Raw genomic sequence first — 7590 nt, 5'->3', positions numbered from 1 at the left:
AGAATGTTCCTAAAACTCAGTACAGATGCTGAAATTCAGCATTAAAAAAAAAAAAACAAACCCAAAACCCAGGGAGGTGCAAGTAACTATGTTTGGTCTTTGGGGGAGAGATCGTGTAATTACAATTTGTTTGCCATATCATAAGAGGAACAATCTATGCCTCTCATGTAATAGTTGTAGCAGATGTGTTTGTTGGCTACCCCATAGCCTTCTGCAACCTCCATTTCCTTTGCCTTCCTACCATATAGAGGCTGAAAAAAAAATCCTATCATCTTCAACTTACTGATCTTCCTTCCATGTCAATCACTTATGACCCTGTCATGGCTAATAATGTGTAAGGGGTCTTCTGGGGGCCTTTGGGAGGATTTATCCTTTCCCCATGAGAAAGAGATACTCAAGGAGAAGCCCTCTGTCCAGAACCATCCCTGAGACATAGCCATCTTGTAGACATAAGTGCAGGACAGCAGTATGGCAGAGACACCAGACTGAACCCAAATCTTTGAGACGCTGAATCAATGCCAGCAACCACCTATTTCTAGAAGTCTTGTTATGCAAGATACTGTCAGTCAGGTTTTCTATTATTTGAAGCTGCGAGCATTCCTAATTATCCCTAAAGATGGAGGCCACACTTTAGATAGTAATCTCCTTATCTGAATTCCATCATGATTTTTCTCTAGCAATTTACAGTTTCAAAATGTGAGTAATCATAATAATTCATTTCCCACAGATCAAAATGTTATAGGATGTGGCAGAAATGTAATGAAAAATTGGGGAAGATGAAGACTGAAAAAGACCAGAGTATATTCTTGGTCAGGACTGGCTCAGACCTCAACTTGACCCCCTCTAGCTGTGTGATCTCATCCAAAAAAAAGGATGAGTCATTTACCTCACAGAGTTTTTGTGAGAATTACATGTGATATTTGTAAGTTGCTTACCCCAGTGCCTGGAATATGAAGACGATTATAGCCTGTTTTTATTATATACTCCTGAATTAATTTGCAAAATAAATGTTCGATTTTTATAGTCATCTTTTTGATATCACCTTGCACTTTCCCAGCTTTTCGGGAAATATTTATTCTATGATTACTTCTCAAATATACTCAGTTTTCCTTTTTGACAAAATTCTCATTGGTGCCAGTTTTTTTCTCAGTAGTTATTCCAATTCTTTAGCTTTCATGCACAAACCAAACATTGTACTCCTCTCACCAACTCTCTCCCTCATTCACCTAACTAGGATGAGGCCAAAATCAGCGTAGTGCAAGGGAAGGCGGGGGAAGGGAAGAGCATGGGAATGTCAAAATAACCGGAGACAAGTACCCAGCCCAACACACGCAAAATCAACGTCAGAGAAACTTCACCCAGCTGGGATAGGGAAATAGTGCTGACCTTAAGGTGGCACTGATGTTCTCATGCATACACACAGAAAGCCCAAACAGAACAAAATAATGGAAAAACAAGAAAGAAGATTCACAAACATGCACGCAACAAAACAAAAAGCAAGCAGAACTTGAGACACTGAAACTGTAAGCTTTGGGTAGTAGCAGAAATCTCCTTGCAAGTTTCCTAAAGAGTCATTAGTATGATTGTTTTAATGGATGAGAGAAGGGACAGGGGGGGATGGAATGGGATGGGAAACGAGACTTAGTTAAGCTACCATTTTTGTCATTTAAGTAGCAGATAACCAGATTTTTCTTTAAAAGGCATGATTTCCCTTTCCTCCAGCCACTTTGATATGGGGAACTGCCAAAATATAATTACCTCCAAGTCTGGGAGAAATGAAAGAATTAGTCATTAGCTAAGTTTCTCCTTTTTTACTTTGGACATAGAAGCATCAGAAAGATAAATCAAACACCCCTTTTAAAAGGGCAAACTCTAGCTTGAAAAGGTTTTTATTGTAGGGTTGAGAGCTTCTTGCACAAACTGATTTAAGAAAGTATTATAAATGGACTAATTAAAGCAAGGGGCCCATAGTTTTGGATCATTCTTTAAAAATGCATAAAAGGGGAATTTAAAATTGTCGGTTTGTACAGTGGTATATACTTCTAAATTTTGCTTAAATAATACACTCTCTACTTGAATCTCGCATAAACCTCAGAACTCAGCATTTCTAAAGGTGGACTCATCTCTAGTCGTCCAATCCTGTCCCCTGTCTCAAAAGTTGGCATCATCATCCACAAAGGTGGAATCCTAGGGGTTATTTTTGATCATTTTTTTCCTTTCACCATTTATAGCCAATCAGCCACTGCTTCTTGACAATGACTTTCTCTTGAATGTCTTGTTCCTCCATCACCATTGCTGGTTTATTTATTCAAGCACGTGGTTACCCACCTAGATCATCTCAGCTGCTGTCCTTGCTTCATCTCCACTCTTTCCATTCTACCTACCCAATGCAGTAAGATCTTTAAAGTGGAAATCTGATATATGGCACTCTATGGCTTAAAACGAATCAAGGAATGCCTGTAACAATAAAATAAAGTCTAACTTCCTTAAGAATGTTGGCCAGGTTATCCATAAATCTGACCCCTGTTCATCTCTTCAAATTCATCCCCTATAATATCTTTCTAAGCATGCTATATAATGAAAAAATGGCAAATCTATAAGAAGTGGTTGGTATTATTGTTTCAGTTTTGATGAGTCTTTCACATGTACACAGAGATAGAAAGGGATATATAGGTATTTATATACTGGCTTCTTCCTTCAACCCAACCTTTTATTTTCTTGTCTAGATTTCCACTTAAATTTCCACTAGTGTCAATCAAAAATGTCAATCCACTAAATATATACCAGTAAGTCAGCAGGGTAACGAGTGCTAGGAATTTAACTTCTTACAGCAATTACCATCTGTTTACAGCTTGAAAGAATGAAAAATCTGAAAATTATATGCCGGAATCTGAAAATTATATGCCAAAATACATTATGATAAGAGTCTGAAATGACAAAAGGTTGTGATTAAATGAGATCCTCACATTTCTGTTAATTTTCAATATATTAGGCCTCACTTTGCGTACTATATTCAACCTAATTCTTGGAAAGTAAGTTTTCCCCCCAACCATTCTAGATAAAAATGAACAAGTTTCAAATTGTGCATACTCTGCTTTCAGGAGAAGGAGACCTCAAGGCACAGTGAATGTGAATGGATGCCTAAAGGCAACCACTCAGAAAGCAGCTGATTGGGGCACTCAATTCCCACTAAATAATTCAGAATCTCTAATGGAAATCAGATCCAACGTTTCCTCGGTGGAGGAGCAGCCCTTCTTGGTCACCCAATATTCAGCTAGCTACTCAAGAGCTTCTGAGAACAATAAAGTAAGAGGTAAAAAATATTTTAATGGTGTTCATATTCTCTTGGGTGCTTTCTTGGCATGAAGTTCCCAACTTCCTGACAGCTGCTGCCATTGTGAAGAGACAGAGAGCAAAAGAAAGAAATCAATATTTAAATCTGAAACAGCCAGAAAGTTCAATGAGAGGCGCCCGTATTAACTGGTTTGTGTATGTGTTTGGCCTTTCAAAAGCCCCCAGTCTCAAGAAGAGAGAAGACATTTTAAGTAAACAACTCATTAGGAATCACACAGCAAGTAGTAGTTAGCTCATGCTACACACATTTAATTTAAGGAAGAATATTCATGTGAGACATTGTCTAGAAATTTCAATAACAGAATGAACTGTTGCACAAAGTAATATGCCTATTTCTCTCTCTCTCTCTCTCTCTCTCTCTCTTTCTTTCTCTCTCCCTCTCTCTCTCTCTCAACAGGAAGAGAATATTGATTTCCCAGTCTTGGCCACCAGCCCCACCCCTTCTCACTATAAGCATTGAGATGAATGAGTTTGTGTCTCTAAAAGCACTAAGCAATCTTCAAGAGAGTACCGCTTTATAAATTAAAAAAAGCTTTAGTATTATTGGGTAGAAATGTTAGAGAGAAAGTTGGAGCTCTTATCAAAGGCTGTTGGTGCCCCGACATTTGCTGTCAGCTCTGAAAAAGTGGCTGTGAAACTCATTGTATCCAATCGTGGTTGGCTTGGGGCCCAGCATACAGTGGGATTTCTGGCCAGTGGCCCCGTACAGTGGGACGGCTGGCGCCTGGCCCAGGGATTAGAGAGCTTTCATTTCTTTGTCTCATTGATATTAGTCACAGAATCTCCCTTTTCATGCACAACCCAAACCCGTGCGGGGGCGGGGGGGAGAGAGCAGAAGCAGAAATGCTGCAAACTCTGAGCTCTTGTACCCCAGGAATAAGAAGAACATTTCCATTTCCAACTCAGTTATCCAACATCTGCATCTATTTCTTTATGCACATTTAGCAGGAAATGGATAGTTTGGTGTATCCTTGAAAGAAAAATTGCTTTATACGCATAAGTTACTGCAAGTTAGCCTTGGACAAACAAGGTATTCAGTGTCTCCAGGCTTCTTTTGCTTCTCCCTCTCCCTTCCCCTCTCCTTCTCTTTCTCTCTAACGAACAAATGACTATTCTGAAATTTCATCTCAAGGAGCAATTTTGGTAAACATAATTTGTCGGCACATTTCCTTTCATTTCTAGATGTGTGTGTGTGTACCCTTTGCCAAAAGGTCATATGTAATATATCATTTGTTGACAGGTTTCCTTTGACTCCTTCCTTGTGTGTGTGATTGTGTATTTGTGTGTAGGTGTGTGGTAGATGCTTTGCAGACTATCTGTACTAATATGTCCTAGAGCCACTTTCTCCTTGAGTCTTGGAAAATATTTTGCTGACTTCCATAGGCTAAACTTTGGTCTCGAATAATAATAATCTTGGCTTAAATATTCATGCCCAATGGAAATGAAAGTCATTTCCAAAATAAAACTAGGGCCATGAATTACTGAATAACAACTGATCTTAAAATAAACCACAGAGCCCCAACATATCTGAACAGGATGACTCAGGCTCACATCCCTTTGCCTGATTCCCCTAAAAAAATCTTCTGATACAAGAAAGGAAACACGAATGCCTGAAGGAGGGTCTCAGCTGAGCTCATGGGCATAACCTTGCTTCCTTTCAGTGCATTGCAGAACTGCCATTAGTGAGAAATTTGTTCATCTCAAGTATAAAATATGTACATTTTCTGGAAGTGGTAGAGGGAGTCAGTGAGAGACGGACAGACAGACAGGCAGACAGAAGCGGGGCAGGGAGTGGGGAAAGAACGCTTGACAAGATAGAAATGCCTCTGTGAAAGGTTGTCACCATCTTCATCAGAGGATTAAACTTCTGCTCCCTCAGCTCTGACAGAGTAACATGATATCTATCCTTATGGGTTCCTGATATGCATCAAATGAGAAAATATATGTGAAAGACTTTGTAAAACTTACAGTATTTAAAGAAAGTGGAGTTGCTGTAGCCCTTGAAGATGGCAATATTTAAGAGGGAAAATGAAAAGAAAGATGGATTTTGTTCAGAAAAAAGACACGTTAACTATGGACTTCCAAATTCCTAAAATTATAATAAAAAATATCCAATTATATAATAATATAATATCCAATCCCATACTCAGAATAGCAGGATCTTAGATTACTTGTTCTACTATATTGTAAAGAGAAGAATATGAAGGTCAAGAGCCATTGGTGGTTTATCCAACGTCAGAAAACTAACTAGCAACAGATCAAGGGAATCTGATTCTGCTCATTTTTAACCCAGTATTCTTGAGTCTGCATTCCTTCCAAATGACAACTCACCGTTTCTGTTTTTGTTTTTTTTAAAAAACAATGAGCTCTAAGAGAGGTGTTGGAGGTGATGGAGCAGTTCATTGCCACACTGTAAACCTGGAAAGTCTTCATGGTGCAGGAGGAACTTGACTGAAGAATAGTGTTTGGGTAAATGCAGTAGAGCAGGGAAGACCTTATCAGTCCAGAAAAATAGCAAGAAACTATGAGGTGTAAAGAAGCATGCTATGTACAGAGGCTGCTGGGGAGACCTACCCAGCTACAGTAGAAATGGATATTGGAGACGATGAGAAATGAAGTACATTATTAAAGGCCAAACTTCAGACGATGTCATTCAAATACATTTTACCTGCACTGTAAAAGTTTGGATTATTGAATCAAAGACTGACAAGGTGACAAGTTCTTAAAGGATTTTCTTTTAGTCTGTCTCCATGCTTTATACATCTGCCAAATTAATCTTCCTAAATACTGCTTGCACCGTGTCAGTCTGTTTCAGACACCGCCACGTCTCTGCAGGGTTGGCAATAAAGGCAGACTCAAGATCTGCCCCAAAGTGACCTTCACTCCAATTCAAGTTTGCTCCCAGGTCTGGCCTCTGCTTCGGCCAAAATTGCCCACAAACCATACCCAGCATTTTTTCTGGACTTCATGGGCTTCCCTGGCTAGAATAATTGCCACCTCTGACTTGACTCATAAAACCCATTCTTCAAAACCAGCATAAATTTTTCCATTTCTATTAAGTGTTCTTTAATTTTTCCTGACTTTTGCTGTGCATGCTTTTTCCTCTGAACTGAGGAAACAACCCTTCATTATAAACTCATACACTTTTGTCAGTAATGCCATATGTGTAATCTCTTTGAGGACAGGGCACGTGTCTTCACATGTTGCTTTGTCTTTGTGTATCCCCAGCATAAGTGCTGCCTAGATGAGCTGGTGTTGAAGCAGAATCTGAGGGTTGACTAGTCAGGCCCCTACACACTGCAGACACCCTTCTTTGTTGACTATCAACAAAATATCTGTTAATAATAGGGGTTAGCAATCTAATTTGGGAAATGAGTAAAGAAAAACTGATTTCTTAAAATAAAGTGGTTTACGTTTGAGAGTCTTAGGATACAGCTTTTATTTAAGGGAAAGTACATATTTTAAGGACTTGTTACTTCATATTATTTCCTTTACACATGGACCTAGTCCCAATATAATGCAGTGTCTGCCCCAGATTTTTACGCAGTAATTTTAAAGGTTCTTTATTAGTTTAGCGAATGATGATATCGTGTTTATTAATAACCAAGCAGTGTTCTAGACATTTTAAAAGCTTAGTTTTCTTTGCAAACTTGAGAGGCAGGCACTGTTATTATCCTTATTTTTCCCATGGTAAACCAAGGCACAGGGGGGTTAAATAACTTACCAAAGATCACACAGCCAGTAAGTGAAAGTCCCAGCCTTTTGAAACCGGGAAGTCGGACTAGAGTCAATGTCGTTAACCACTACAGCTAGCTCCCTCATTATTTGATTTTGTAAAAAATTTTCTTGAGGTCCATTTAAGAATTTTAGTTATATACAATAAAATGCACTCATGTTAAGTGTACAGTTTGAAGATTTTTAATAAATGTATATTTCCATGCAACCACCACATCAATAGATGATCTGGTGGTTCTATCAACCTCTCCCAACCTGAACTGCGGTTGCAGGCAACACTGATCTGTTTTTTGTCACTGTAGATTAGGCTAGGTTTTCTAGAATTTTATATAATTTAATCATACAGTATATGCTCACAAGTGTCTGGCTTGGTTTGCTCGGTGTGATGTTTTTGAAGTTAATCCATGTTGTTGCCATGTATCAGTAGTTTATTCTCTTATTGCTGAGTGATATCTCATTGAACGGATCTACTACATTTTATTAACACATTCAACAACTGAA

This window comes from Phocoena phocoena, chromosome 9, assembly GCF_963924675.1.
Source record: "Phocoena phocoena chromosome 9, mPhoPho1.1, whole genome shotgun sequence".
Classification (NCBI taxonomy): domain Eukaryota; kingdom Metazoa; phylum Chordata; class Mammalia; order Artiodactyla; family Phocoenidae; genus Phocoena; species Phocoena phocoena.
Note: the sequence above shows the minus strand (reverse complement) of the source record.